Source organism: Mastigoproctus giganteus, chromosome 13 (assembly GCF_048544385.1).
Source record: "Mastigoproctus giganteus isolate SK-2022 chromosome 13, ASM4854438v1, whole genome shotgun sequence".
Lineage (NCBI taxonomy): Eukaryota > Metazoa > Arthropoda > Arachnida > Uropygi > Thelyphonidae > Mastigoproctus > Mastigoproctus giganteus.
The window spans coordinates 159,793,049-159,812,839 of record NC_143587.1 but is presented as its reverse complement, the minus strand read 5'-3'; the positions used below and the strand labels follow the sequence as shown (position 1 = coordinate 159,812,839).

Below are 19,791 nucleotides of genomic sequence, written 5' to 3'. Positions count from 1 at the left end.
AGAAAAAGAGTAGTTGATTAGGCAAAATTTAATTTAGAAATTGTAAAATCTAAATAGTAATACTTGGTCTAATTTTAAAATCAAATTCAAAAATTTCAGAACAAATGTGACAGAAAAGGACCAGATAAATTGGCAGACTCCAGTGCCCTTTAATTGAAACACCCTGTGTGTATGCATGTACACACACACACACATCCCCATCTTTATTTTTATTGCTGTAGTTTTAATATAGTGTTTTTTAATTGTCGTTGCTTTACTATCAAATTTAGAGACAATATATGCTGTAAGTATGAACAAAATTTCATTCATTACATTTTTTCGAGTTATTTTTTAATTTTTTTTGTTTATATCTTACTGCCCTCAAACGTGGACGTTAGGCATTACTGTACATAAGTTTTATTTTTGTTTATAGTGAATCATAAACTGGGTGATAATGAAAATGAAGATTTTTTATGGCAAGAAGAAATACACCAGACTTCAGGATGCTATCAAAGACATTGCAAATCAAGAATCTAATGATAATGAGGTTTTTGAAATTTGCACATTACCTCCAAATTTGGACGAGCTGACAGATTGTGAAGAGTTTGATGAAGATGTTTTAAAGGACATTAATTAATTTCCAAAAGAAATTCCTGGTTCTATGCAATTTCATTTGAAAGGTAAGTAGTTCTTCTGGGTATTGCTTTGATGTCTACTGCAGAAAACCAACTAAAGAAACCAAAAATGTGAAGAGTATACCTGTAGGTGCAAGAGTGGTTACTGATTTATTGGAACATGTGCCAGATCCATCAAACCACATAGTTTTCTTCAACAATTATTTTACAACGTACTCATTGATGATATTTTGGAAAAAGAAGAAAATAGGAGCTACAGGAACTGTGAGGGGCAATCAAGTTCAACACTGTTGTCCTAATGACAGTGTTGGTGGGTCCTGTTTACATTCATATTAGATATGCCCATCACTAATGTGTGGAAGCTGCCCAAATGACAGCAGAGATAAAAACGAATCAATTAGATTTTTGTCGAAACATCGTACAAAGTTATTTGAAAGATGCTGCATCAACAAGAAGGAATGAAAAGTGAAAAGCCAGAAGTTCCATGAAAATTAATGAAGGCCATCACTTTCCAGAAAAACTTGATAGACAATTAAAATGTTGTGTTTGTCATATGAAAGCTAGGTGGTCATGTAAGAACTGTCAGAAAACAATGTGAATTGAAAAAGGCTGCTTCGAAAAATACCACCTATCTGCCTAACGTCCCCATTTGAGGATGACTGTTATTTTAAAAAAATAAATATATTTCCTTTGAAATTTTGGTATTGTTTGTTTCCTCACCATAATATTGAGCAAAATGAGTTTTGATAGGTAGTTTTTTCATAGGTGTTAATGGGTTAATGAGATTAATAAAAGGGAAAATACAGGACACTGTTACTCTTCTTAGACAATACACCATGCCATCCAAAATACGTATCATCAAATATTTAAAATATAAATTAGCATTTATACTGCCTAATACTTCAAGCGTACTGCAGCCTTTGGACCAAGGTGCCATTCACACATTTAAGCTATGTTACAGGAAACAGATTTTGACATTAGTGGCAAAAATTAACTCTGTAGAATGTGTAGAACAACTGATTATCTTTGTGATGATTGATGGTTGAATATATGAAAGAGGCGTGGCAAGAAGTTTCAAAAGATACAAATATGTTTTGAAAATTGTGGAATTAATATGGGAAATATGGAAAATGACATATAAGAGATATCATTTCTTGAAAACGAATTAATGCAGCTAGGAGAAGTCGCAAATTTTCAATTATATTTAACTTTTGAGAACAATTTACAGACATGTGATGATAACTGAAAATTGGAAAGAAAAATTTTGACTGCCAAGATATGGAACCATATGATGGTGGACAAGAGGACAAGTGTAATGATAATGAGGCAAGGAGTGAAACAGTAATATCATTGAGTGAAAGTTATCATTGAGTAACAACTGTTGATGGATTAGTCATTGTTAATGCAATTAGAAAATGAAACATTGTTAAATTTATTATTTCAAGTAGAAGATAATTTGAAACAAGAAATTATTAATCAAAAAAGTGTTCAAACAAAACAGATGACTTTAAAAAATTATTCTGATCAACATCCTTAAATTTCTTTTTAATGTTATAATACCAATCACTTTTTAACGTTGTAAGTGCAGTTGCATAAATAAATAGTAATTACTGAAAATATTTGACTTCTTATGTACTGCTTATAACATTAAAAAAGTTTCTGTACGTTATTTCACCCCAATTTTTGTAATTCTAATAATAAAGTCAATTACGTACAAGGTAGTGCAAACACATCATATTAGTATGCAGCTAAACTCTGAATTAGCAAAAATATGTAAAAGTGGCATCGTTTAAGTTATATCTCATATTGTGAATACCTTCACAACGAGTTGCCATGATATTGCACTACTTCGAATAAGTAACGCTTCACCAAAGGAGAAGACTGTTGTTACTTATTCTCGGCAGATACCACCACCCAGACGGCACCATTTCAGGGCTATTTGGCCCTTCTTCGGAGGTGATATCCGCTGCCTCCATATTAACCAGTGCCTCCATATTTTTGCTAATTCAGAGTTCAGCTGCATACTAATATGATTCGTTTGCACTAATTTGCATGTTGTCTAAATCTCTCGCAGCCTGAGGCTAAAGTCCTTAACATATTTCAGTAAAGTCAATTACTTAAAAAAAATAATAATACAGCAATACCTCTTCCTAAGGTGACCTCCCAAAATGACCGATTTTTGTCATAATATCAGGGGGTTGTCTTAGGGAGGTTTTACTGAATATATATGTATGTACCGGGTGATTATAAAATAAGTTTCCCTATTCAGGAGACCCTAGTGTCAAAATGATTACAGACAGCACTGGGAAGATAGGTGGGTATGTTATTTAGGGTATGGGGAAGAGATTTGTAGAAGAAATAAAATCAGTCCAAATTTCTGCCACCAGGGGAGAAACTGGTACTGTAAACATGAGACTGAATACTTAACTCAGGATTAGATTTTAATATCAGAAAATAGAAATCTAGAGATATTGTTCTATGTGCTTTCCTACACTTGAGATAACATTCTGAAATGGAGGACTGCGTGCAACACAGTTTCGCAGAGCATCTCATTGGGGATGTTGGCTACATGATGTTTAATGCTTGCTTTAAAATCGACATGCATCTGTATGCCACCACAGTAAACTCTGTCCTTCAGGTATCCCCATAGCCAGAAATAATAGTGATTCAGATCTGCTGATCAAGCTGGCCAGAACTGTGGAAAGTCTCTAGAAATGATGTGATCATTTCTAAATGTTGAACGGAGCAGTTCCTTCACTTGTCGACTAATGTGGGGAGGTGCACCAACTTGCATGAACACTACAGCCAAATGTGCAAGAAAGGCATTGCCTTTCTTGCACAGCGGGAATAATATGACCTCTTAGAAGAGCGCAGTACCGTACACTAGTTACAGAACACCTTGAGGTGTAGACTCTTCAAAGAAAAGTGGTCCAATTATAAACTCTGCTGTGAACCCACCATACTGTAACATATGAACTTTGTAGTGGTCTTTCGTGTGCAGCAGATGGAGATTGTTGTTGTTGTTGTTATTTTAGTTTTAAGGAGCATTAGCAACTAAGGCCATATTGCTCCGAGATATGCGGTGGTCATTCCCTGACCTTTCCGCGTCCTCCGTATTTGGTGGTGACGGGCTCGAACCCCGGTCTAATCAAGAAGCGTGTGCTATGCACTGCTGCTCCTTCCCACCTGGCTACGGAGGCGCCAGCAGATGGAGAAGTTCCAGATATTCGGCAGTTTTGTGCATTTACAGCCCCATGAAGAGTGAAATGTGCCTCATCATACCACAAAATATTCGAGCCAATGTATCATCAAGTTCCATATGAGCCAGAAATCATAGAGCAAAGTCTATTCATTAGCATTAGTAGAGGCATTTGATGCAAGAAAGCAAACATCAGCCAAAAAAAAAAAAAAAAAAACCACTTCACCCCTCTGTTCATTCAAAATACCTGTCCAGCTGAGCCTTAAACTTATTGAGACTATCAACTTCCACGACAAGGGATGGAAGTCTGTTCCACCAACCAACCACCCGCTGGCTAATGGCAAATTTCCGCACGTCAACCCTACATCTGTCTTTCCTCAATTTGAATTTATGCCCTCTCAGGTGATTATTGTGAGCAAGAGGAAGAATCCCATCAGCATTGAGCATGCGCAAACCATTCAAGGCTTTATACACCTCTATCAGATCACCTCGCTGGTGCCTAGTCTCCAGACACTGTAATTTGCAAAACTTAAGCCTTTCTTCGTAAGAGCACCCCTTTGTTCCATTCACTAATCTTGTTGCCCTTCTCTGTACTCGTTCCAGTAGCACTACATCCTTCTTGAAATGAGGCCTCCAGACCTGTATACAGTACTCTAGGTGTGGCCTGACCATTGCCTTATACAAGGGAATAATCACCTCCTTATCCCTGCTAGAAAAATTCCTATATATCATTGACAATACACCATGAGCTACTCTTGCAGTCCGTCCGCACTGCTTAGAGAACTTCATATCTACCTGCACAACCACCCCCAGGTTCTTTTCATTCTCTACCACTGTCAGTGTAGTACCACAGAATTGATATGTTGCTCTGGGGTTGCTGTTTCCCATGTGTAGTACTTTACATTTGTCAATGTTAAACTTCATTTGCCACCTCTCAATCCATCCGCTCAAACTTTCTAGATCCTGTTGCAGCAGCATAGTGTCAGTAGTGTCCTTGACAACCTTCGTCTCATCTGCAAACTTGGACATTAAGCTTGATATACCATCTTCAATATCATTTATAAATACAGAAAACAATAATGGACCCAACACTGAACCCTGAGGAACTCCACTAATAACATTAGTCCACGATGAGCAGTGTCCATTCATTACCACTCTCTGTCTTCTCCCCCTCAACCACCCCTTTATCCATAGCAGCAATTTGCCTCCAATGCCACACAGCTCCAATTTGTGCAGCAGTCTTCCATGTGTAACAGTATCAAAAGCCTTTCTAAGATCCAAGTATATAATATCAAGTTATTCCCTGCATCTAGTTCTTTTGTGACTGCATCATAGTATCCAATCAAATTGGTCAGGCAAGACTTCCCCTTAACAAAACCATGCTGTGTCCGAGCTATAACTGAAGTCTTGTCTAGATGATCCTGCAGTGCTTCTTTAACCAGTGCCTCCATTAATTTTCCTGGAACAGAAGTTAAACTCACAGGTCTATAATTACTTGTGTCAGCCTTTGATCCTCCTTTGTGAATTGGGGTCACATTTGCACATCTCCAGTCTGTGGGTACCTCCCCTTAGTCCAAGGAAGCTCTCATAATTATGGCAAATCATTGTTGATCACAAGACTTTAGTTCTTGCACTACATGAATCTTGTACAGGAACCAGCGTAAAATTATTCAAAGTTACTTTACATACAGTGTAAAGTGTTTTCAGGTCAAATTGCAATGGGTTCCCCCCATCTCTGCATAGTATACATTGTCATGTGGTACAGAACACTGTAAAGGCCAGAGAGTTAAAAGTGCATGGATATTGTGATGTGTGATCTTTTGTACCATTGTTCATCTGGCGTTTTAGCCGTTGGGGCCCCCTAATAGGACCCACCGTTGCCCACACATGGCCCGGTGAAGGCAGACCAGGTACACTCAGTAAAGTTATACACTGGTATGCAAAACATAAGGACCAACACTATTTCTAAAGGTTACAACCACACAAAATCAAACGAAACAGCCTGTGGCGATTTTCATAACTGTGGCCGTTCAGTAGAAAGCTGGTGCACATGCAAAAATTTGAATCGTGATGAGAGGGCTCGCATAAACAGATAAAAGCAGCAGTTCAGCAGTTGTGTGCGAATTACTGAATGGTGAGCATGATTGTTACAGATGTTCGATTAGTTTAATAGAGTGCTACAGTCAACAAAATGGCCAGTAGACAACATCTGGATGACTTTACCCGGAGTCGAATAATTGGGAAGCTTGAAGTGAGAGTGTGGCTTCAGAGTTCGGTATAACACATAGCATTGTCTCACGTGTCAGCCTTCAGAATGACAGGTACAGCTGTTCGAAGGACCAGTGGTGGTCCTTCGAAAAACAACGCCCAATGATGACCACTATAAGGAACCAGCGTAAAATTATTACGCTGGTTCCTTATAGCTTACAGGCCAAGAGGGACTGACACCAGACAGCGGAATCCATTGCAAACCAGCTGCACAGGATGCAGGATATCGCGGTTTACTGTGGCCAGGCGACTCCACAAAGGTGGACGGTTTGCCTGATGGCCAGTATGCTGTGTCCCTTGAACACCTGCCCATCAGAGACACTGTTTACAGTGGTGTATCAAACACAAGAACTGGAAGCAGCGCAATGGGTAAGGTACCCTTCCCTGATGAGAGTAGATTCAAGTCTCAGCAGCGATTCTGGACGTTCAGCTGATCTGGCAAGAGGTTGGCACATGATATCACCCCACAAATCTCGCTGAAAGGGATCAATATGGCGGTCGAGGTGTTCTTGTCTGGGGAGGCGTTATCTTGGATGGACATACACAATTCCAGATACTGGAAGGCAGTACTGTAACCAGTGAACACTACTGTACCGATGTAGTCCTTCCCCATGTATGTCTGTTCCGAGGTGCCATTGGCCCCGAGTTCGTGTTTATCGATGATAACGCCACACCCCATCGCACTGCAGCTGTTGATATTCTTTTGAAAAGTGAGTACATTGTTCATATGGATTGGCCTGCCCATTCTTCCAATCTAAATCCCATCGAACACATATGGGATGATCCTGGGAGATGCCTAGCGGCACGTCCACACCCACCAGAAAATGTTCACCAGCTGAAGATGGCACTGACAGAGGAATGGACGATGTTACCGCAAGAACTTATCAACAGTATTGTTCTAAGTATGAACAGGCAGTGCAAAAAAGTGGTCATATCTCCTACTGAGGACCACCTCTTCCCTTTGTTCAATCTTTGGCAGTGATGCATCTGTGTCATGGCAGACAGTGCTATGTTGCCATTTTTGAATAAAGTCCCTCTGTACCGTTTTGTTTCCATTGTTGTGTCGGTGTTGTTTCTTTCATCATTTCTGTACCTCATGAGGTTCTTTTGGTATGCTTTTCCCATATCCAGGCCACTCCTATGAGAAGCTACAGGTGAAAACCTAACTGGTCCTTAAGTTTTGACACCAGTGTATTTACTCTGGCAGTTTTGAGTGTGTGGGTTTGGAATAATTTTGGTTTCATTGGATGCAGTCACAAAGTTAGAGAGAGAGTGGGCAGACTGAAGACTGGGGGGTAAGACAAAGGTGGAGTCAATAGAGAAGGCAACCCTAGATGGTCAGTGACGCGTGCCCATGCCTCAACAGAGGGAAGAAAACAATATTCTCCTTCTCCCCCACCCAGGAGTAGGAAGAAAGTACCATGCAAGAGTGCACTGGTATGGGGAGGCCAAAGGCCTTGGCAGCAAGCTGCAGCAATATTCATGTCCGGTGAGTTTGTCTCAGAGGTCACAGCCACTGGTTTTGTTTTTGTTTGTTATTTGGTTTTTAGGAGCATTAGCAACTAAGGCCATATTGCTCTGGGATATGCGGTGATCATTCCCTGACCTTTCCGCATCTTCCATATTTGGTGGTGACGGGCTTGAACCCCTGTCTAATCAAGAAGCGTATGCTACGCACTGCTGCTCCTTCCAACCTGGCTATGGAGGCGCCCAGCCACTGGTGTCAGGTTCAGCAGATGTGTAGAGTCAAGTCTGACATGGTGATCACTGGTGTCTTCCGCTACAGAGGGAGCTTGAGACAGGTGAGCAATGGAATACGCTGATTCCGTGTCCAGTCCTGGTGGTCCTTAGTGTGGTTATCTCAATCTTTCCATTTCAATGTTTCTGTTCAATTAGATTGAGTTGTTTCATTCAGTTATTGGCTTTAGTTGTGATGAATAGCAATAAGTGCTCTCCGCCTAGAAAACACCTCTTGTGCAAATTTCGTGAAGGCCAGGTGATGCTCCAATCCTGCTGGTAGATATGTGAGTTCCATCATAAGTCGACAGCGGAGGCCCTAATAATGGTTGCAGCTGTACATAATGTTTCTGTTTTTCCACATGTGTAGAAGGGGGGGGGGGGGGTCTTCTGTTATTCGAAAATGAGTTAACTTGGCATTGAAGCCACCATGGCCCGTCAGGAGAAATGTTGTAAATAGACCTGAGTGGAACCGGGGGGGGGGGGTCTAGGATACACGCATTCAACTGTAGGCAGGTACTTGGTACTTCCTACAGTAATTTCTCAATTTGTTGAAGCAGACCACTTTTCCTACCATACCTGCTGCACATGATTCTCAAGTCTGGTCCTTTCTTCTCTTCTATTTCCTGATAGGTTGATGGTGTATTCCTCCAGAGTATAGGGTAATCCTTTGGTCAGGTGGTACGACATTCCGCAGCGTATAACTTCTAAGTCGAGGGGCAGGCATGGGTGATAACCAGAAGAATTGTATGGTTTCCAAGATCTTTTTGTTAACCACCATTGTGGCTCTATGGAACCACATGGGGGAAGCGTACGTAATTGCTGAGGTGAAGAGGGCTTTATAGTACAGTGTTAGCATGCATTTTTTGAGCCCCCAGTCCTTTCTTGTTATTCTGGCTATTAAACCGGCATATCTTCTGATTTTTTCTCTCAAGTATTTGAGATGAGGATGGAAGGACAGTTTGGTGTCTAGAATGATACCTAGATGTTCAGTTCGGGGACTAGTTTGATTGTCTGGCTATGGATTTTAATTTGTGGTGGTCTTCTTAAGTTTAGGCTGCCTTTCAACAATATAGATTTAGTTTTTGTGGTTGATATTTTTAAGAAGTGGACAGTAGGCCAGTCTTGAAGGAGTTTAAGTGCTTGGTTTGCTTGGACTTTCATTTGTGCTCAGCTTTCAGTAACGACTGTCAGTATTAGATCATCTGCAAAGGCCTGGGAATTTACTTCCCCTAAGTCCAAGGCCAGGAAATCATCTAGGATCATATTCCAGAGCAGTGGCCCTAGAACTGAACCCTGGGGGCAGCCCCTGTAGAGTGATCTGGTCAACTTATTATATAGTGCTATTACCTGGATTTCTCTGTTGGTTAAGTAGGATTCCATAACTTTGTACAAATTCATAAGTGTGTTTGCCCTTCTCTGTCTAGCTAGGATGTTCGACCACCAAATGGCGTCGAACACCCGAGCAAAGTCGACCGAGATGGCAAGGAAATATTTTTTGTCACACCCCGCTGCCACCCTCAAAAGGCCACTCAGGGCATCAATGGTAGAAGTTCCTTACTTGAATCCATAGTGTTCGCAAAGTTAGTCCAGTTGTTTCATAGTGGTGAGTTATTCTTTTACCTATCAGCCTTTCAAATAGCTTACATGCCACTGGGAGCAGGCAATTGGCTGATAAGAATCAGGCTGTTCTTTGAAGGATTCTTGGGTATAAGCTTCATGGTTACAAGTTTCCAGTTGGCTGGGTAAGTTCCTGTTCTTAGGCATACATTGTATAATCTAAAGAGAAGTTCCAAGTAGTGTCCACTACCTTTCTTATAATTTCTGACTCCAGCAGATCTGGGTCGGGACATTTTCTATTTCTTATGAGGGCCACAGCGGCATGCAATTCCTCCATGGCGAAGGGCTGTTCTACTTGCTGTGTTTTGTATGCTTCATTTTCTCTACATATCTGTACCTGTTCAGGTAAGGTTAGGACAGCTGGTTCGTGACAGATCTGGTTGAGTATGTTATCGATAGACTGTTCTCAGGTAGTGGCTAGTACACCGTGCAGGATTCAAGTCATATTTATGATTTATCCTCTGGGGAATTTGTTAGTAACAACTTTGTGCACTACTCCCCAGGGATCGGCGTTTCCAGCTGGGTTGACAAGGTGCTCCCAGGCCTTCCTTTTGCTATTGCATATCAGGTCCATGTTTCTAAAAATATTGTATCTTTTTCCTTAACAGTCTTACTTCCGGCTCTGGCTGGATACGTCTCGCCCTTCGAAACTCTTTTGCCTTTATGACCTGCTTTCTTAATGTTTCAATTTCTCAGGTCCACCAGGGCACCACGCCCGAGGTTGGAATCTTCCTCTTAATGGCTGTTTCACTAGCATTAGTGATAATTTTTGTGACCTTCCTCTGGATCTAATTTGGATCAAGTCATTGGTCATCCTCCATCCAATGCCCTGCCACCTGGTGCAGCAGCCTCCCAAAGAGTTCCCAGTCAACCTTGTTAATCTCAAAATGGTTCATGGTGTGTTTGACTACTGGAGTTATGCTAACTTTCTGGAGTTTTTGGGGCTTGAATTTCGTAATTTTGAATTTCCGAGAGTAGAATTTTGTTTTTCTGTTGTGGTTTTTTTTTTTTTTTTTTTTTTTTGCTTCCTGAGCAGCATGACTGTGATGTTTCAAGGCAAAGAGTTATTCATCATTTGAACAACTTGCCATCTAATCTGTAGAACTAGATTTTTAAAAAAGAATTTGATAGATACACTCAGATGAAATCAGGCAACAGTTTTTATGAGATACCCACTATAACAAGATGAGCGACGGTGAAGTTAAACTGATAGTTAAGGGACAGGCGGATTACCCAATCCGCTCAAGGAGTGAGGCCCCGGAAACTGGGGAAGGTACAAATAAACCTACCAAGGCCAAGAAGAAAGAGAGGGGTAGAAGAAGGTCTGCTACAGACGTTCCAACGACGAAGGAAGTCCCTGAAGAGGCTGGCAATGAATCATTCAGCAAATCTGACCATGAAGAACAAAAGAGTCAGGAACCCCCTATTACCCAGGTTCCCTGTTGACTGTGACTCCAGTGGAACAGATTATTGCCATTAGAGGAACCCTAGAAAAATACATGGCTAAGCAATCAAGTAGAATTACTGCTGCCATTAGAACTGACGTGATAGAGATCTTCAGTAAAATGGAGACAGTGGTCCAAAATTTACATGTTGACCACGAGAGACTTAAAGCAAAAATTGAAGTTCTCACACAGGAGGGGAAAAAACAAATGCAACAACGGCCCCACTCCTTTGCAGAGGCATTGAGGAATGGTGCTTAATAAGGGCGCAACCAACCAGGAAAGTACAAAACCAAAAGGCAGTAAGAAAGCCTGAATCACATGTTATTTTGGTTAAACCAGTGGAAGATGCACATTTAGATACCAGTGAAGCGGTCAAGGAAACACTCACAAAAAACTTCAAGGAGCAGATGAAAACTGTAAAAATAAAGAGTATTAGAAAGACCAGGCATCCAGGAGTCTTAATAGAAACAGACACCAGGGAGGAGACACAAACCATCCTGAATAATGCCAACATGAAAATTTTGGGCTTAGGGCAGATTATTGCCATCCCAGGAACCCCTAGAAAAATATATGGCTAAGAAAAAAGGGCCTTAGTTATGATCTTTGATGTGGACCAGAGCTTAACACCAGAGGAGCTCAAAGCAGAGATCTTTAATAAAAATCTAAGATGAGGCAATTTTTAATAAAAATCTGCAAGATGAGGCGAGTGTGTCTGATATTAGTCCCAAATACAAAAAGTCCCAATTACAGAAATATATTCAAAGAATATATTTCTGGCTGCAGATGTTACAGGTGTCTCCGCTTTGGCCATACCTCACATACTTATAACCAGTATGAATTCACATGTGGCCACTGTGCCCAAGAGGGGAACGACTATAAGGATTGCCCTTTCAGAGATCAGCTGCCAAGCTGCACAAATTGCAAGGCTGCAAAGGCTCCACACCAACATTCCATCCGAGATAACAACTGCCCTGTCTATCTAAAAGTAGTCTCTCTAACAAATGTGGATAAATTATGGATAGAAGTCCTCCCAATTACCAACTAGAGATAAGAATTGTACAACTAAACAAGCAGAGAGCAAGAGTGGTTGCAGACCAGCTGAAGATAAAGGCTGAGGAAAAACAAATAGACCTACCGTATTTCCCCATGTATAAGATGCACCTTTTTTTCAAAAAATTTGGGGTTTAAAACTGGGTGCGTCTTACACAGTGGTTATACATTTTTTTACTTGCATTTCCCACTTTTTAGCACTTGTTGTCGTTGTGCTCATTGTTTCGCACTTGTTACCAGTATATTAGGTTATGTTTTGCCACGTTCTGCCCAGAAATGGCTCAGAAAAGATTTTCGTACAGTGCTGAATTCAAGTAATGAGGAGTTGTATGAATTTTATGATGAATAAAACTTGAGTTTAATAACTTTATGTAATACATTTTTTTAAAAATTTCGGGCCTCAAAATTAAGGTGCATCTTATACATGGGGAAATACGGTAATCCTGCTCCAGGAGACCTATGTTCGCTTGGGAGTGGTTATGGGCTATCCCACATCATATAAAATTGTCCACAGTACAAATGACCAACCATGGGCTGCAGTTGTCATCAGAAACTCTGACATCGCAGCAACCAAGATCACCCCCACTGAGCACTTCCATCAGTGCCTGTACCCAAATCATGACATCTTTTGGATCGCTGTTCGGCCTCTCCCTCTACAGCCATCCAGGTAACGACATCACTGCCGTGATCTCTCTGATTGAAATGGCACTCCAGCATCTCCCAGGTAGGCAGCTACGGATAGGCATGGATTCAAACTGTCGCTTGCCACTCTGGCACTGGATAGGAACACCCTAGGAAATGGCTTAAGACTTGAGGACCTTATCCTCACATCAGGCTTGCAAATCTTAAACCATCCAGGACAACTACCCACCTACAGCTGCCCACTCCAGGAGAGCAAAATTGGTATCAACAATGGCTACGCCTGACTTGGCCAATAAGCTTTCTGGCTGGATGGCCCAGGAGTCCTGGACCACTTCAGACCACAGAGTGATCACATTCTCCCTTGTTCGCTCTGTGGAACACACCGCATCGATTCCAAGGGACGATGTTGGTGTTATAATGCATTGTGCGTTATAACACCAAAAAAAGGATCGGCAATGTTTCCTTATGGAACTGTCCAGAAGGCTACCAGATGATGTTCCTCTACCAGCTTGACTCTCGCCAGATCACTGTGTATGCAATATTACTGCGATCATCAAAAGCGCCTGTGATCTGTCCATTCTGCATAGGAGGCCATACCGCTATGCTGTCCCCCTGGTGGAATACAGACCTTTGGGACTTAAGAAAGAGGGCACAAACACAACGTGTGTGTGTGCCCATCTTCCCCCACATGAGGTTGAAGCTGCGCAGGAAGCATATTGGGTGGTTAGAAACATGTACACCAAGGAAATTCGTAAGTGTAAGAAGGAGTCATGGCACACCCTCGTCTCCACTATTGGAATTGAACACGATGCCATGGGGCATCGTGTTCTGCATCGGCATCAATAGGCTGCCTAGAGGTTCTTAATACAACTCTCAAACCAGATGACTCTTCAACCTTTACCTCCTCTGACTCAATAAACAATATTCTTGATTCCATTTACCCTACTGAAGTTTCAGCGATGTCACTGGAGCAGCAGCAGATCATTGACAGTAATCAAGCATTTCAGCCAGAGGATATGGAACTGTTCTTCACTATGGTAGAGATGAATATGGCTCTGGCTAAAATGAAAGATGGCAAAACGCCAGGTGCTGACTTACTCAAAGTCGACATAGTCAAGAAATTCGCTGAAGGCTACCCCACCAGACTCTTGAGCCTCCTCAACAAGTGTCTTGCTGAAGGAACTTTCTCTGTACCCTGGAAGACTGCTACTTTCAAGCTGACCCTGAAAAATCCAGATAAACCACCCCAACTTCCAGCCTCCTACTGATCAATTGTCCTGCTCTGCTCTCCGTTTGGGCCAAGCTTCTAGAACGACTTCTGCTGTATCGCCTCTCCACCTACTATACCGAATAGCAACTCACCTCACCATGTCAGTTTTGATTCAAGACATGCTCCAGCTATACACAACTTGATTACCCAGGCTACACAGACAACTTCAAAGTATACCCTAGCCATCATGGTGGACTTTGCTGGTGCTTTCAATCAACTGTGTTGGCCTAGTGTCCTTTGGCAGGGAAGCACGTCCGAGAACCTATACAATAGTCTAAAATCCTATCTCAGCAATAGAAAATTACAAGTTGTAAACAAATACCAGACTATCGCAAGATGCGTTCAACAGGGATGCCCTCAGTGCTCTGTCCTTGGGCCATTCCCCTGGTCCATTGTTCTGGATGAGTTCCTGGGGTTTGACCTGGGTGGGGCCAGACCCTTGGCCTTCGCTAATGATCTTGTCCTATAGTTCAAGCTGACACAAGAGCCGCATTAGAAGCAAAAGCAAATACAGCTCTGGAAAAGCTCCAAAACTGGGCAGCACTCCACAACCTCTCAATTTCTGGTGAGAAAACAAAATCGATTCTCCCCAAGCGAAAACTAGAAATACGCAGGCCTCCAACAATGAAGTAATAACATTCCCATCAATCTCTACATAGAAGTCAAATACCTGGGAATCTACATTGACACTGGTCTTACCTTCCACTCTCATCTGAAGTACTTATACACGAAAATCCAAAAGTATACGGCCATGATAAGAAGAGTCAGCAGAGTGGACTGGGGTTTGAAGCATAAAGTTTTGTCTCTTATCATATGGAGCAGATGTGAGAAATCAGAGGTGGCACCTGACCCTAACACTATGCCCACTTGATTTGGCAGGTAAGTTCTCTGTGGTCTGATGTCGTCCATTAGTGGAGTGCCCCAGCGTTCAGTGTTGGGCCCGTTGTTGTTTTTGGTATTTATTAATGATATTGTCAGGGTTAATGTCAAAATTTGTAGATGATACGAAGGTTGGCAGGGTTATTAATGACAGTAATGATAGTTCACTACTGCAACAGGATTTAGAAAAGTTAAGATGAGCTGAGAGGTGGCAACTGAAGTTTAACATTGAGAAATGTAGTTTTGCAAATTGGGAGCAGTAACCTCAGAGTAACCTATCAACTGGGTGGTACTACACTCAAGGTAGTGGAGAATGAAAAGGACCTGGGGGTAATTGTGCAGTCAGATATGAAGTTTTCTGAGCAGTGCAAAAAAGACAGCAGGAGTAGCTCATGGTGTCTTGTCAATGACATCCAGGGATTTTGCTAGCAGGGATAGGGGATGATTGTCCCCTTGTATAAGGCAATGGTCAGGCCACACCTTGAGTACTGTATACTAGTCTGGAGGCCTCGTTTTAGGAAAGATGTAGAGCTGCTGGAACGAGTACAGAGAAGGGCAACGAGATTGGTGAGTGGAAAAAAGGGTTCATGTTACCAAGAAAGGCTTAAGTTCTGCAAATTGATTTTTTTAATAAATGAGAGAAAAGTGGAGCAGAAATTGTTGAAGTTACACATAAGAAAGGTACCTAGAGTGGATGGGATCTATCCAGTTATATTAAAGGAAGTGGCAAAGGAAGTAAGCAAACCATTAGCCATAATTATGAGAGTATCCTTGCACCCAGAGGAAGTCCCCATGGACTGGAGATGTGCAAATGTATCCTCAATTCACAGAGGGGAATCAAAGATGACACGAGTAATTACAGACATGTTAGTTTAACTTCTGTTCCAAGGAAAATAATGGAGTCATTGGTTAAAGAAGCACTGCAAAATTATCTAGACCAGCATTTCTCAACCTTTTTGCCACGTGACCCAACATATTTGTTTGTAATTGTACCGCGACCCAAATGTTTATAATATAAAATTTTTAAAAACCTGGTAGACTGGAATCACTGTATATTACATAAATTCTACATGTGAAAAATAACATTCAGTATATTTCTACTGAGAGCAGTTCAGACGAATTTCGATTTATAATGAATACTTCAATTTCATTTTTTATCATTTAAATTCAACTATGGAAAAATGTAAGACTAACAATTTTAAATAAAACAGGCTGTTTCAAAGTTATAAAAATCACTAAAATAGTTTGAATTATGTTTATTAAAAACTCTTACATAAATAATGAACAAAATAATACAAGATAATATTTAATGACTTTGTTGTAGTTGTTTATCCTCAATTAATTTATTAATTCTTACTTCCATAGAATTAGTTAATGCTATACTCATTATTGAAAATCCACTTTCACCCAAATAAGTTGTTGCAAATGGAAGTAACAATTTTATTGCCTTTTCACTCAGAGTCTGATATTCTTCAATTTGTAACCAAAATTTAGGTAAATTATTCTGGTTTTCATTAAACTTTATTTCCAAACTCTTGTCCATTGATAATTCAATTAAATTTTCTTCTTCTTATAGATATAAATTATTTGATTGACATTGTTAAAAAGGATTTATTACCCACATATTGTCCAAATGAATATCTCCTGTAGATGGGAAATATTGAATGAACTTTTCTTTTAATTTTAATAAATGATTTTGTATAACTTGATGTATATCCAAAATTTCCTTCTGAGTTATCATGTTGTCCTCAACCATTTGTAAGAATGATGGAAACATATCAAAACAATCCTTTTTAACTTTGTTTAACCAGAGGTCAAGTTATTTAACAAAAGTTTCTATTTTATTATAACAAATAAAAAGACTGGTCTGATTTCCTTGCACTGGCAAATTTAAATCGTTCATTAACGAAAATGTCAGCTAGATAGGCAACTTTAGCAAGCCACAAATTACTTTCAAAATATTCACTTAATGTTGACTTCTTGGTCATTTAAAAATATTTCAACTTCTACTCAAAGTTCGAATAATCATTTCAGAACTTTTCCTCTTGAAAGCCATCTTACATGAGAATGTAACAATACCTGTTTATGTGCTAAACCCATTTCTTCACATGTTATATTAAAGATATGGCTGTTTACTGCACTCTTCCAAATTTGGTTAACTATTTGTACACACTGATTTAAAATGTCTTGTAAATTTTCACTCATATCTTTCATAGGTAATTGTTCCAGATGAAAAAACAGTGAGTTGTTATTAAATCTGGATGAGCAATTTTCTTTATGCATGAAACTAAACCCCTATGCTTTCCTGTCATTGCCGCAGCCCCATCAGTACAAATCCCTATACAACTATTCCAAGAAATGTGTTTTGTTTGGAAATACAAATTGATGTTTTCAAAAATTTCTTCTGACGTTGCTGAAGACACTAATTTCAAAGCACATAGTAATTCTTCCTGTATATCTTTACATGTAAAATCAATATATCTGGTGTAAACCAATATTATTGCATCATTTGATACGTCTGTCGATTCATCTAATTGAATTGCATAATACTGGGATTTTTGTATTTTTTCCACCAACTGTAATTCAAGGTCATCAGACAAATCGCTTATCCGTCGACTTATAGTGTCGTTTGACACGTGAATGCAATTTATTTTTGCTTCATATTCTTTGCCAAATAATTTGCTACAAATGTCTTTCATGCAAGGCTTTAATAACATTTCTCAAATGGTATACGCTTTCTTGCATTTAGCAATATGAAAGGCTGCCAAATAAGAACATTTCAAGAATTTTTTGTCAAATTGGATCTAGTTGTTTTTAATTCATCGAGTTTTCTTAAAAAGAAATCCGTAGGTTTATCTTTATATTGGCTATGATTTGTTTCCAAATGTCTTAATAGTTTATTAATTTTGAATGAAGAGTTGGCCAATACATTTCCACAGATAACATAATGTGGTAAATCTTTTCCAATTTCTTTTATGAAGGTGAAACCATGATTAATATATTTCTCTTGATAATTATAAATGAAACTCTTGTCTTGTTTTGCTTTTTTTTGCTACTGGTTCGCTTGAAGTACTGCATTTTTATTATCCGAATTAGTTTCCTGAGAATTTTCCTTTTCTTTTATTCCAAAAAAATGAGATAATTTGACTTGTTTACTCATTATTAAACAAGGGCTAAAATCTAAGAAAAAATAAAGACAAAACTTAAAAAGAATTTTAAGTTGTTTCCTATTGGAAATTTACTAAAAGTTTTTATTGTGTTGAATTAATCACATACAACAAATAAAAATATTAATTTAAGAGCTAAATGAAAATTTTAAAAACGAAAAACTAGAAATTTAATAATACCGAATCTCATCAAAATACAAATATCATTGAATGCATATCGCAATGGACGATGGGCAGGGTATCACACTAACTACATAACAGGATGGTAAAGTAAATAAACATGTACATAAAAAATAATTCTTATGTTTGAACTGGTCGCGATCACGTTGTTTGCTTCACACTGAGACCATTTCACTTCAAGTTTAAAACTTTTAAGTTAAAAAATTAATTTGTCTTTCTGTCATAACATAGAAAATCAACGAATGAAGCGAAAGGATGATGCTCTGGCATGATACAATTTGTATCATGTGCTCTGGGCTTCTCGCTTCGGCACAAGGTAGCAGCTATTATTTCTTCGCAGCCTATTAAAAATTTAACACGACCCATAGGTTTAAAAACCCTGATCTAGACAAGACTGCAGTAATAATTCAGACACAGCATGGGTTTGCTAACGGAAAGTCTTGTCTGACAAATTTGATTGGATACTATGATGTGGTTACAAAAGAACTGGATGCAAAAACTAATTTTGATATCATATACTTGGATTTCAGGAAAGCTTTTGATACTTTTGATACATGGAAGACTAACTGTACAAATTGGAGCAGTATGGTATTAAGGGCAAGTTGCTACAATGGATAAAAGGGTGGTTGAGTGGAAGACAGAGTGGTAATCAATGGATGCTGCTCCTTGTGGACTAATGTTATTAGTGGAGACCTCCATGGTTCAGTTTTGGGCCCACTGTTGTTTTCTATATTTATCAATGATATTGATGAAGGTATATCAAGTTTAAGGATAAAGTTTGCAGATGATACAAAGGTTGGCAGGGTTGTTAATGACAATAATGGCAGCATGCTACTGCAACAGGACCTAGAAAAGTTGGACAGATGGGCTGCGAAGTGGCAACCGAACATTGACAAATGCAAAGTATTGCATATGGGTAGAAGTAACAACAGAGGAATATACCAACTGTGTGGTACTACACTTAGAGTGGTAGAAAATGAAAAAACCTGGAAGTAATTGTGCAGTCAGATATGAAGTTTTCTGATCAGTGCAGACAGGCTGCCAGAGCAGGTCATGGGGTATTGTCAATGATATACAGGAATTTTTCTAATAGGGAAATGGAGGTGATTATCTCTTTGTATAAGGCAATGGTTAGGCTCCGTCCTGAGTACTGCATACAGGTCTGGAGGCCTCATTTTAGAAAGGATGTAGAGTTGCTTGAGCAAATACAGAGAAGGGCAGCAAGATTAGTGAAGGGGAAAGAAGGGCCTCTTACCAAGAAAGGCTTAAGTTCTGGAAATTGCAGCATCTGGAGACTAGGCACCTATGAGGTGATCTGACTGAGGCATATAAGCCTTGAATGGTTTGAGCAAGCTCAATGTTGATAGGATTCTTCCTCTTGCCCAGTTTATGCACCTTAGGGGGCATAAATTTAAATCAAGGAAAGACAGTTGTAGAATGCTGGAACAAACTTCCATCTGTCATGTGGATGTTGAGAGCCTAAATAAATTCGAGGAGGAAGTGGATAAACTTTCAGAGGTAATGGATGTGTGAAATTGGGTTTTTTTTTTTTTTTTTTTGGCTGATGCTACATAAGTTGCTTTCTTGCATCACATGCCTCTTCTACTACATCCTCTTGAAGTAGCATATTCTGATAACTATCAATAACTGTTGTGTCTATCACTGCATCACCAGCAAATTTAGACTTGAAGTACCCACAACAATCAAACTTGAAAATGCC

At 39.7% G+C, this 19,791-nt stretch overlaps 1 protein-coding gene across 3 annotated transcripts in view; it reads right to left on the bottom strand.

Annotated features, from left to right (window-relative positions):
- Positions 1–19,791, bottom strand: part of LOC150076551 (ubiquitin-protein ligase E3B) — a 711,739-nt gene that overhangs the window by 309,245 nt on the left and 382,703 nt on the right. The gene's annotated exons all lie outside the window — the stretch shown is intronic.